Consider the following 14,010-nt stretch of genomic DNA (forward strand, 5'->3'; position numbering starts at 1 on the left):
GGATCCGCTTACGTGAAAAAAGTAGTTGTTAGTTATCATGTGCGAGTTGAGGACCAGTTAAATCAGACTGCCTACCCTGAAGATTCTGTCATCGTCATCATCATCCTAGGGAGCCTCATAGGTGTGATGATGAATAAAACATTTGACTAATAATTTTGCTGTTGTGTTCAAGAAATACATCTATATTTTTAAATACCTATAACATTCTACATATTATTTACTCTTATTTCAACAAGTAAGTATAACTAACAAAATATAAACATTTTCTGCAATGACTGGGAAGCAATGAGGATTAACTGCCTTACTAAAAGACAGAAATCGTTTGTTTACTGGTGAAATGCTCTGACCACTAGCCTACCTTGTTTCCCCGTAAACATTTACACTACCAGTCAAAAGTAGTGACAAGTGAATGTGTGTGTCCAAACTTTCCATTGGTACTAAATTTACAAGATGCTTTGACAAGGTGCATTTTTAAAGTGACCTTACTGTAAAATGTTCATATGACTGCACTATTATTGAATTAACATTGAAGCGGGGGAAAATGTGCAGATGTGTGTCTATACTAATACATATCCTAGACAACATTAATATTCTCACATGCATTCAAAAGCCAACTAGAATTGAAGCATGAGCTGGAATGTGAATCTAACTAAAGCTAGCTAACTTAAAGGGATAGTTCATCCAAAATTCATATTGTTGTCAAAGTTCACTTACCAAAAGATATTATAGAAGACCCATAGACCAATTTGGAGTGGATGTCACGGTTATGTCACTGAAGTTTGGTGGCAAAAAACGTGTAGGGAAACGGGCAAAAGGAAAAAAGGGAAAGAAATGTCTTGTTGGATGTTGCCGTTGGATGTCAGAATAGAAATGTAAAAAAAGCTGGCCTTCATTTTTATGGAACACCGTTGTCCAAGCCACCCTTTAAAGCTAAATGCAGACGTTTATGGTTGCAAGCCATTAAACAGACGGACTGGACTGATGAAATCATCCGGAATGCTCATCTCTGTAGTGCTCATTTCATATCAGGCAAAGGTCTGTCCACCGTTGATCACACACAGACAAAATCAATGATGTAGTTATAATAATAACAATAAATTAGTAACAGTAGCAACCACAATGTTGGCATTCTCAGTAGGCTATTTCACAATGGTTAAACACATTGGACCAATGTTAGCAACATTAGCTTGCGTGTAAGCAGAAATAGCAAGCAAACAAACCAAATTGCTCATATTTAGACAGTTTAGCTTACATCACTCAGTATTTATGCAAGCATTTAATGAATGAATGGGATATATGGTAATATTATATGACATTTACTTTACATAATAATTGGAGAAGGCATCCGGATGATCCATATTTCTATATGTTGTAAAGAGGTTACTGTCACTTTCTGCCGCCAGTTCGGCTCTGCCCACAAAATATGTCATTGCTAATTACTAAAACAAAAATTGTCTATTGAGTAATTTTTTCAAACAATCCATTATTCAGCTCTGTCCCATTCTGTAATTAGTGTTATTAGCAACATCAAAATTCATGAATGGAAACATTTCGTACAGTTATTGCAAAGCTGCATTGCAAGCGGAAAACTACTCCAAAACACTTCAAACTACATTCAGTAATCTGTCGTGGTTTGCATTGATTTTTTTCAACTGTACGAAACGTTTCCATTCATGATTTTTTTCACTGACGAAACAGCCGGAAAAATTGGCTGACTTCAAGCTGGCACTAGCGAACTATATCCTATAGCAACCATACACAGCTTCTGTTCTTCAGCAATGATATCATCGAGGTGAGCATGAACTTTAACCTCAACAAGCTATATGAAGTTAGGTTGCTTCGCCTAGTTTTTAAAAAACTTTGCATTTATGTATATTATTGCTATATATTTCGCTATACTTTTGCTTTGTATATTTCTTAATTCTTACTACGTAGATGTTGGGTGCCATGTCACAAGAATTTCATTGTGCTGGATGACGCTGTGTTATTATTATGTGCATTTGATAAGTAAACATTGAACTTTAAACATCTGGATTTCCTTTGTTTGTAAGTAATGATGTTGACTTCTGCTTCTGGATCTTAAGATAATTAAATTCTACCTGCTCTGCAATTGGGACAATACCTCTGCCTCTCCCGAGTTGTATTGTGGGAGAATCAGTGGAGCAACTTTGCCAATGAGATGTACAGTTTTTGCAAGAAACATTTTAATGAGGGTTGTGACACACATTCACTTAAAAGAGGACTAAAGGCAAATGCAATTCCATCAAGTTACCCAGTTCAGCCCGTGGAGACAAGACAGATTGTAAGTAATACATTTTCAATTGCTATGTTATAATACAAAGTACACATTGCCTCCGGATATTCTGGGCAAGGGTTGGGGACTAACGGGATCACCATTGCCCCCCTTAAACTGCTGTCCAAACTTCTATTCGGTCAATTCATCATGTGTGCATTATGGGAAGAACAAGTAAGGCTCTATCGCCCCTAAAATTCTTCTTCCTGCTCATATTCAGAGTCAGACATAATATATACAGTGGGGAGAACAAGTATTTGATACACTGCCAATTTTGCAGGTTTTCCTACTTACAAAGCATGTAGAGGTCTGTAATGTTTATCATAGGTACACTTCAACTGTGAGAATTCTGGCTTTCACAGACCTGTTAGTTTTTCTTTAAGAAGCCCTCCTGTTCTCCACTGTATTAACTGCACCTGTTTGAACTTGTTACCTGTATAAAAGACACCTGTCCACACACTCAATCAAACAGACTCCAACCCCTTCACAATGACCAAGACCAGAGAGCTGTGTAAGGACATCAGGAATAAAATTGTAGACCTGCACAAGGCTGGGATGGGCTACAGGACAATAGGCAAGCAGCTTGGCGAGAAGGCAACAACTGTTGGCCCAATTATTAGAAAATGGAAGAAGTTCAAGATGACGGTCAGTCTCCCTTGGTCTGGGGCTCCATGCAAGATCTCACCTTGTGGGGCATTAATGATCATGAGGAAGGCCCAGAACTACACGGCAGGACCTGGTCAATGACCTGAAGAGAGCTGAGACTACAGTCTCAAAGAAAACCATTAGTTACACACTATGCCGCCATGGATTAAAATCGTGCAGCGCACACAAGGTCCCCCTGCTCAAGCCAGCGCATGTCCAGGCCCGTCTGAAGTTTGCCAATGACCATCTGGATGATCCAGAGGAGGAATGGAAGAAGGTCATGTGGTCTGGTGAGACAAAAATAGAGATTTTTGGTCTAAACTCCACTCGCCGTGTTTGGAGGAAAAAGAAGGATGAGTACCACCCCAAGAAAACCATCCCAACCGTGAAGCATCTCTAGGTCCTGGAGTGGCCTAGCCAGTCTCCAGACCTAAACCCAATAGAAAATCTTTGGAGGGAACTAAAAGTCCGTATTGCCCAGTGACAATGTATCAAATACTTGTTCTCACCACTGTATGTATTTTCCTTTCTCTCTCAAGCAAATACATTTTGACTTTCCGAGGTGAATATCAAAGACGAAATAAGTAACTTGCTTTCTAGCTAGCAAATACTAACTTAAAGTTTACTGTGTATACACATACTCTTCCAGAATAAATGTGTGGACTGATACAATTATGAACAAAACTGACAGGTAAACACAGAAAGTACCCATTTATTTGAAATGATCAAAAAAAATGCTTGTAACACCTTCCCAGACAAATCCTCTGAATGTATCTCAGCAAAAGGTAGTGAAAGGGAAGCATATTTTCTCTGTTCAGCAATAAGCTGTTTCCTAGATATGTCTTAATGTAAAGGACCTTTGAGGTTTTTCTAAGGAGATTTACTGGAATCAGGCACACCCATAAAACATTCCAAGAGATCAAACATTGTAGGATCAATTGCATCCTACCCAGCATCAGGCTTTCAGCAATTTGTAGTAACACCCACCCTTTTCCTTTCCTCAATATCTTTGTATCTAATTGTATTTTTGGCCATGTGTTATAGAAACAACTCCCAATGGGAAAGGGAGAGTTGATGATTGTGACAAGCCTTCCTCCTGGGCTTCAGTACCAAGCCATGTGAGGGGGTAGTGATAAGGCAATAAGACCCAGAAATCCCTGCTGACAATGCTTCGTGGGTAATGTTGGCTTATTTGCATCCCCCATGGGACTTCCCAGCATCTCGTCAGTGAGCAGAACAGTCTGGGAGAACAGTCAGAACAATCAGCGTGAGAACGATCTAGAGCCCTCCAACTCAACTCTGGACCTTGAGGCTGGTTAGGTCAAAGAAACTTTAATGCAACCACATTCATGCCTTAAACAAATGGACCATCACCAGGGATTCAACTGGACCAGGAAATCAACTGCCTAAACTACAGCCAGTGAGAGCTGAGCCCTGGCACCTTGGATTAAGTGTCCATACCTAACAATATCTGATAAAAACCAACAGATAATATGAAGCATTCTTGAAAATGTTTCTCTCTTCTGATTATCATGTTGTTTAAGACATAACATGTTTAAGACATAACTGATCTGCTACCATTACATTCAAAAAAATTATATATACAGACTGAAGAGATAGAATGTAATTAAATAATTTAGAGTATTATGAAATAATTGACAAGAAAGTGTGATTATTGTTCCCTTAAACTAATAAAAGTATTTGTATTCACAGAAATCCCAATTCTCATATCAAACCATTCAGAACAGAACTTAGGCTGAGTGGTTATTTGTGAGCAATAAAACAAAATATTCCACTAATATTCTGATTATTTTACATTTTCAAAAAGCATTTTTCCATGCACAGCCTAAATGTTTTTGTAGAACATACAGCACTATGGCACTCCAAAAAATATGATGAGAGATATATTGTATGCAGTGCTTTACTGTAAAGGTCAGCAGGACCCCCAAGGTAGGGCTAAACAAATCCCAATTTAACCACTGACTGTCACCAGTTGCTTGAGTGTCAGACAAAGGCAAAATACCTTTTAATTAAGGACTGGCTTACACCATTGTCTTGTCAGTGTCTTCATGCACTGCTGAAAAGCCATTCTGCATTGTCATAAACTTGTCTGAGAAAAAGGGTTTATACTGATCTTCTGATCTAAATCAGAAGTGTACAATAAACTAGTACCAACCAGAGACTTAACAAGCTGGAGTGCTTCTATAAGGACAAATAACTTTTTAACCTCAAATGTTTGTCCAAATCACAAACAGATCATGCACTCTAAAAAGAAAAGGTTCTGGGGGGATCTTCTAAGGTTTTTTACATAGAAACTTTGGGGTAAACCTTAAGTTCTTCCAAGGCCCCTTTAAAATAACTCACATAGAATTTAATAGATTGTCTTGGGCTCTTGCCCTTCTACTGATAAATATGTTATTGTTGATGCCTTTAATCACCACTTAATTGCAGCAGGTCATCTTTTTGATAAAACAACTAGTGCTACACCTTTTATCTACACCAGGGGCATCGCTAGGATCACAATACAATGCAATTCAATGCGAACCACACATATGGGAGCATTAGGTTCCAGTAGTGGCTGTCCGGGTGCCATAGTCCATGAGAACCAGAATGGGCTGATCTTGGAAGGGGCCCCACTATGGTTAGGTTTTTTTAGGGGCCACCAGCAAGTCCACCTCTTTACCCTGCCACTGCATTTGGTAGTACAGAAGGCCTGCAGGTATAGGCAGCAAGCAAACAAGCATTAGCTTAGTTATCTTCATGGACATTTTGCCTGATGTGAAATTAACAAATTACAAATATTGTCATTACTGTAAATAAATACCTTTTCAAGATTCAGTGTGGTACTTGTGATTAACAAAATACTTTTTTACTTTCCATTTTGGGTTACTTATGTACAGGGTTTGGTAGGTTACTTTCAAAAGGCAATCCACTACAGTTACCTGTACACATTTGATTACTCAAACTCAGTAATCTTAGATTATTTTCATATTAAGAGGCATTAGAAGACAAATAGGAATAGCCTATAACAAATTTAACACGTTATGGAATTTGCAATTGATTGTATGGGTTACGTACAGTGCCATTGGAAAGAGTTTCTAAACCATTTCTTTCTACTTCGATATGATTGGGCTACACCTCTACATTACATGCTAAAGGTCTGTTAGATATTCAGTTATTCCAATGAATCCAATTACCCTTGGTCTTCCAGAATCTGACATTTTATCTGAACATTACCCAAAATCTATGTATTAATCTATTCTGTTATTTTAGTTTTATTCATGTCTTTTATTGCTTCAAAACATCAGTGAAAAATAAATGGCAATTTCGCGAAAAGGGTATTGACATTATTAGATAAAAAATCTGCATATCCATAGCTTTTCACGCATACACTAAATCTGCAGTAGTCTGATGTTTTGCTCCACAACCACTAACATTGACAAAACCTTGCGGAAACCCCACATTCGCAATCGTGAACCAAAACCAGCATACAAATACATTTCCCATATGGAAAATAAATATATTTTTGCAATGCAAAATGTATGTAGAATATATGAAGAATATATGTTGAATAAATGTAACTTAATTAAAAATACATTTCAGGTATCAAAATGTATTTCAGCTTTTATTGTATTTGAAAATGTATAAATACATTTCAGTTTTCTCCAAATGTATTTCACTGTCAAAAATGCTCTCATTACAATATGTATTTTGTACAGAAAATACATTACAAAATGTATTTTGAAGCCCATATTAACAATAATTTTTCAGATCCTGTGAAAGTAAAAAGATGAAATGTAATTACCGACATATTGATCATATCACATTTAGGTGTTGAAACACATTTTATAAAGATACATTACCAAAATACATTTCATCTTATGGTCACAAATATATTCTAACGTACTATAGCAAACTTGGTAAGAACACTACTTGCCCCTCCAATTGAAATAATCCTGTTTAGAGTAATGGTTAGTGCTGTGGAACACAAGGGCGCAGGTTCAAAACACAGCCTGCCCAATGCTACAGTATCTTTCGACATGCTTTTTTAAAATCTATTAAATACATTTTTTACAAATATATTTAAACTGCCAATTTAAAACATTTTGGCATATATTTACCAAATGTTTTCAGGAACATATTTTCTAAATGTATTCAAAAATATTATTATTATTATAATAATAGGGCCAAGTCAGTGTCGTCAGCTGCCAATGATAACCAATGAATGCAATTTTCTGAGTTGAAAAGCAAGCAGAATCACATGGAGTATCTGTATGGAGTTGAGGTGGCTGCACCAAATTCAAATCATCATCCTTTGGCAGAGTGCATCCCAACACACCTTTTCTCCTCAGATATCGTGATGAATTCCATAGAATATTTTATTTTTAAAGCAGTGCCATGTTGCAGTGATATAACAAATAGTTGCTTAATCTAAAGAATTCCTGTCTGAAAAAGGTAGCCCTAATGCCTATCATTGTTCTGAGAAAATGCGTCGACAGTAGGCATAGCATCATCTTCCGCTTATCCGGGGCCGGGTCGCGGGGGCAGCAGTCTAAGCAGGGATGCCCAGACTTCCCTCTCCCCAGACACTTCCTCCAGCTCTTCCGGGGGGACACCGAGGCGTTCCCAGGCCAGCCGGGAGACATAGTCCCTCCAGCGTGTCCTAGGTCTTCCCCGGGGTCTCTTCCCGGTGGGACGGGACCGGAACACCTTCCCAGGAAGGCGTTCCGGAGGCATCCGAAACAGATGCCCAAGCCACCTCAGCTGACCCCTCTTGATGTGGAGGAGCAGCAGCTCTACTCTGAGCTCCTCCCGGGTGACCGAGCTTCTCACCCTATCTCTAAGGGATTGCCCAGCCACCCTGCGGAGAAAGCTCATTTCTGCCACCTGTATCCGGGATCTTGTCCTTTCGGTCATGACCCAAAGCTCATGACCATAGGTAAGAGTAGGAACGTAGATTGACCGGTAAATCGAGAGCTTCGCCTTGCGGCTCAGCTCTTTCTTCACCACGACAGACCGAAACATCGACCGCAATACAGCAGAAGCTGCACCGATCCGTCTGTCAATCTCCCGTTCCATCCTTCCCTCACTCGTGAACAAGACCCCTAGATACTTAAACTCCTCCACTTGAGGCAGGCACTCTCCACCAACCTGAAGTGGGCAAGCCACCCTTTTCCGATTGAGGACCAAAGTGGTCATTGAAATAATTATTTGAAAAACTGTCTTGCTGGATGATCTATTGAAACAGTTTTAACCTTGTGACATAGGCAGGCAGATCTTGGTTTAAAGTTTCCTGGTACTTGATGGAGTCCATGATGCCATATATCCAACTAGGTTATGTCATTGACTTATTTATGACCAAAATTTGTTCTGAAGTTCCTTATGTTTATTGACACCTAAGGTCAATGATGACTACTATAGAGAATGACGTAGATTATCTTGAAAACGATATAAAAATATATTTCTATTAGAATTGGTTTATAAGAATTTTAAGTTATGTTACTAATCGTCACAAGCATGTTTTTGCCCAAAAATGATATTCTTGACTATTACTTTGAATCAGTGTCGAATCATGACTACTGGAGCTAGGCCCTCAGTAGCGGAAAAATATCTGACATTAATTATATAGATAGAGATGCCTGTGTATACCCGGTATGACTTCAGATCTTTCTTTTGTAGACCTATGGAGAAGCAGTTCTTTGATTACATACTCAAACGGTCCTAAGCCATGCCTCAGCTGTTAGAAGCAGCAAACATACACAGCGTTTGCAAATATCGATAGCAGGAACCACGTTAGAAGAAAATAAGAAATTATTATCTATGATGAAAAATAGTTGAACTTAGAGTTCAAAGCGAATTAAATAAGTACTTAAAGAGTTACATAAAGAATTGAGTTTTTCTGTTTCCATAGTTATAGCAGAAAATTGGCATCTGTTAAAATCAGCATCCCTTAGTGTCCGAAAAATTGCAAAGAGTTTGAAGGTATCATCATCTACAGTGCATAATATCATCCAAAGATTCAGAGAATCTGGAACAATCTCTGTGCGTAAGGGTCAAGGCCGGAAAACCATACTGGATGCCTGTGATCTTCGGGCCTTCAGACGGCACTGCATCACATACAGGAATGATACTGTAATGGAAATCACAACATGGGCTCAGGAATACTTCCAGAAAACATTGTCGGTGAACACAATCTACCATGCCATTCGCCGTTGCCGGCTAAAACTCTATAGGTCAAAAAAGAAGCCGTATCTAAACAGGATCCAGAAGCGCAGGCGTTTTCTCTGGGCCAAGGATCATTTAAAATGGACTGTGGCAAAGTGGGAAAGTGTTCTGTGGTCAGACGAATACAAATTTGAAGTTCATTTTGGAAAACTGGGACACCATGTCTTCCAGACTAAAGAGGACAAGGACAACCCAAGTTGTTATCAGCGCTCAGTTCAGAAGCCTGCATCTCTGATGGTATGGGGTTACATGAGTGCGTGTGGCATGGGCAGCCTACACATCTGGAAAGGTACCATCAATGCTGACAGTTATATCAAAGTTCTAGAACAACATATGCTCCCATCCAGACGTCGTCTCTATCAGGGAAGACCTTGCATTTTCCAACATGACAATGCCAGATCACATACTGCATCAATTACAATGTCATGGCTGCATAGAAGAAGGATCCGGGTACTGAAATGGCCAGCCTGCAGTCCAGATCTTTCACCCATAGAAAACATTTGGCGCATCATAAAGAGAAAGGTGCGACAAAGAAGACCTAAGACAGTTGAGCAACTAGAAGCCTGTATAAGACAAGATTGGGACAACATTCCTATTCATAAACTTGAGCAACATGTCTCCTCAGTCCCCAGTCGTTTGCAGTCTGTTATAAAAAGAAGAGGGGATGCCACACAGTGGTAAACATAGCCTTGTCCCAACGTTTTTAAGATGTGTTGATGCCATGAAATTTAAAATCAACTTATTTTTCCCTTAAAGTGATACATTTTCTCAGTTTAAACATTTGATATGTCATCTATGTTGTATTCTGAATAAAACATTGATATTTGAAACTTCCACATCATTGCATTCTGTTTTTATTCACAATTGTACAGTGTCCCAACTTTTTTGGAATCGGGTTTGTAGAATCAACCAATAACAAATTGTCTTGTAATAGGTGGAACAATTGTATGATGTCTCAAGGCCCTCTAGAGGGTCTAAGTATAAGTCACTTATTCACAACCAATACCGAGCCTTATCTTGAAATTCTCACGCTTGAGCCTAGCTAGCTGGCTAGCCTTTTGCAATGAGTGTACCGATGGCCCAGCTGTCAGCCCTGGCTTTGATTTCAATCGAAAAATAATTTATTTCTGATTTAAAATCAAAAGACATGTTACATGATCCTGCCATTAATAAAGAAAGACAGGAGAATTAACTTTGTTTTTAAATGATTATCGTAATGGCTAGTGGACTTTTTGTTTTCATCTACAGCTTGCTTTTTGTTGCTATCTCGTTCATATCATTTTGAATACGTGTAAAATATGTGTAAAATATTATTTAAACTTTAGATCACTGGTTGAGTGGTAAAAAGGCACCCTGCCATGGACAAAACAAATTAGGTATTACGATTTATTCAGGATAGACTAAAACATTGATGGCTACAAGCCATCAATGAATCATTGTGTTCATTATAGGTACTGTACACTCACCTAAAGGATTATTAGGAACACCATACTAATACTGTGTTTGACCCCCTTTCACCTTCAGAACTGCCTTAATTCTACATGGCATTGATTCAACAAGGTGCTGAAAGAATTCTTTAGAAATGTTGGCCCATATTAATAGGATAGCATCTTGCAGTTGATGGAGATTTGTGGGATGCACATCCATGGCACGAAGCTCCCGTTCCACCACATCCCAAAGATGCTCTATTGGGTTGAGATCTGGTGACTGTGGGGGCCATTTCAGTACAGTGAACTCATTGTCATGAAACCAATTTGAAATGATTCGAGCTTTGTGACATGGTGCATTATCCTGCTGGATGAAGCCATCAGAGGATGGGTACATGGTGGTCATAAAGGGATGGACATGGTCAGAAACAATGCTCAGGTAGGCCGTGGCATTTAAACGATGCCCAATTGGAACTAAGGGGCCTAAAGTGTGCCAAGAAAACATCCCCCACACCATTACACCATCATCACCAGCCTGCACAGTGGTAACAAGGCATGATGGATCCATGTTCTCATTCTGTTTATGTCAAATTCTGACCATCTGAATGTCTCAACAGAAATCGAGAGTCATCAGACCAGGCAACATTCTTCCAGTCTTCAACTGTCCAATTTTGGTGAGCTCGTGCAAATTGTAGCTACTTTTTCCTATTTGTAGTGGAGATGAGTGGTACCCAGTGGGGTCTTCTGCTGTTGTAGCCCATCCGCCTCAAGGTTGTGCGTGTTGTGGCTTCACAAATGCTTTGCTGCATACCTTGGTTGTAACGAGTGGTTATTTCAGTCAAAGTTGCTCTTCTATTAGCTTGAATCAGTCGGCCCATTCTCCTCTGACCTCTAGCATCAACAAAGAATTTTCGCCCACAGGACTGCCGCATACTGGATGTTTTTCCCTTTTCACACCATTCTTTGTAAACCCTAGAAATGGTTGTGCGTGAAAATCCAAGTTACTGAAATACTCAGACGGGAACCCTCTGGCACCAACAACCATGCCACGCTCAAAATTGCTTAAATCACCTTTCTTTCCCATTCTGACATTCAGTTTGGAGTTCAGGAGATTCTCTTGACCAGGACCACACCCCTACTTGCATTGAAGCAACTGTCATGTGATTGGTTGATTAGATAATTGCATTAATGAGAAATTGAACAGGTGTTCCTAATAATCCTTTAGGTGAGTGTATAAAGATGGAAATTATATAAAATTATATTCAAAGCCTTGCAAATGTCAGTCAGTACTGTTCAATCACTTATCAAGAAGTGGAACATTCGATACCAAGCCAAGGTCAGGTAGACCAAGAAAGATTTCAGCCAAAACTGACAGAAGAGTTGTTCGAGATGGGCTGGATCCAGGGCTTGCTACTGGGCTGGCCAGCCCACCAGCAGGTGATGGTAGGGGTACTCCTCGGAGTCGGAATCCGGCCATCCGAGGAGTTCCCCTACCATCCACCTCTGCTATTTCCTTGGCTGGTCAGTCATTCTTTCACGTTTCGGATATGGCAGGACACAGGAACTTAAATAGGGACATAACGAAGGGCAAATGAGATACAGGTGAAGACTAAATTAGACACAGGTGAAACCAATCAAAGAACATAGGAACAGAACAAACAGAACCAAAATACATTGAACATAGAAATGTAACAGCCGGCATGGCACAGGCCATGGCTGGTCATTAAAGCTTCCTTACTATTCCATCTGTAACACCTGACTACTCATGTCAGACTTCAACTCTTCGAGGAACAAAACACACCTCTGGAGTGTGACTGGGCGTTCTTGGCCATAAAAACCACACAAATTGTGGGCAGCACAAGCGTTACCCAAGCTAGAACTGAACAGGTGAGCCCAGGAAGTTGTTGTAGAAACCACATGACAAAGGACATGGTCTAGAATGCAAACAAGGCTTGGAAGCCTTCATCACCTGGTTCTGGCTTTATTCATTGTCAGGACTGGCCAAGTAACCACAATATCGAAGCGAAGAAATATTATAATAATGCTTTCAGCAGCAACATCATTAAGGTCACTGGAAAAATGGACAGTTAAAGTGGTCCCAAATAAACACTTTGCTATTTAAATATCAGTGTGTTAAATATTGTTATGTTAAATAGATGTTTTACTGCTAAGGACTAAGGACCATTTTATTGCTAAACTAAGGACCATGCTTGACTTGAATAATAGCCAAATGCTTGTCAAGTCTGCTATTAGAATAAGTTTTGTCGGAAATGCGACTGAAGATTGCACTAATGCATCGCTTAGGCTATCAAAAACATTCAATAATGATAAATTACCATGCTACAAGCAAGGTGTTAGCAGGTGGATTTGCGAATACACAGCATCTCAGGAGCAATAGGAGAAGATGGTCAGAGTTAGAGGAAGAACCGCTGGCCTTCTACTTTGCTGGGTTTGTGGAGGGAGATGGGGATGGGGGATGCAAAGACAGATTTAACAATTTTGGATTAGCGCAAACAGATTTGTAGGCTACTAACATGCTTTTAGGCAGGATTCACAGCCAAGTGGCGTGTAAACGTGATTCACAACATGAATGCCTAATCTCCATTTTCACATTGAAAAAGTACCTGAGAAGCTTTGGCACAAGTTATTATACTTTGTTGGTACTGTGCTCCAGACAGATCCTGCTCGAGTCAAGCACTGACTATGGAGGGTTCTGAAGCTCAAAAAATATAATCCTGCCAAGGATTTTAAATTAATCGCATGCCTATATTTGTTAACATTGACAGCCCTACTTCCAAGATAAGACAATTTGTTTTTTTAATGTGTGAGATCTTTGGTTCAGTGCGATGAAGTGTTGAGGAGACAGCTTAGGGACAAGCCAACACTGTTTTACCTGAACAACAGGGCTTCCAGTCCAGCCTGAGCCTTCGTCTGCCTTAGAAGGTGCAATTGAATAACGAATTAAGATGTCCGCGCAGTCAAATCTTCCCACATATGTGTTGTACTGTGTAGTTATGGCAAATTTTGCTGCTTGCTCATCTAGCAAAATAGAAACACAAGCCGCATCCATCCTCCTGTCATTTCTGTTGATTTTTGTGAATCTACAAAGTTCTAGCTTGCGTTTCAGAGAGGGGGATCTGTATGGCCTTGTAATGTAAGACATGCTTTAGTTCTACCACTCTCACTGAGTTAGTGGTCCACACTTTGACAAACAGTCAAACAATGGGATTAATGTCACATTTTCATTATTACACCTCTAACCTCTCAGCAAGTTTACAGAGGGAACATTTTATCACTGGAAAACTATTCTCCCATGACTGACAGTTTGTGCATCACAAATTAAACTCTATTCCCGATACAGTGTACTACTTTTGACCTGAGCCTAAAGTACTTCACTTATTGGGAATAGGGTGCCATTTG

At 39.6% G+C, this 14,010-nt stretch overlaps 1 protein-coding gene across 5 annotated transcripts in view; it reads right to left on the minus strand.

The window, feature by feature from the left end:
* Window positions 1-14,010, minus strand: part of doc2a (double C2-like domains, alpha) — a 111,362-nt gene that overhangs the window by 95,741 nt on the left and 1,611 nt on the right. Inside the window, exon 1 of one of the 5 annotated variants that reach the window (XM_020050597.3) lies at window positions 13,484-13,634. The exons of the other annotated variants lie outside the window; for them this stretch is intronic. The gene's annotated coding sequence lies outside the window, so the exon portion shown is untranslated. Of the gene's footprint in view, window positions 1-13,483; window positions 13,635-14,010 lie in introns of those variants that run through there. 5 annotated transcript variants of the gene reach the window in all.

This window comes from Esox lucius, chromosome 11 (genome assembly GCF_011004845.1).
Source record: "Esox lucius isolate fEsoLuc1 chromosome 11, fEsoLuc1.pri, whole genome shotgun sequence".
Taxonomy (NCBI): Eukaryota; Metazoa; Chordata; class Actinopteri; order Esociformes; family Esocidae; genus Esox; species Esox lucius.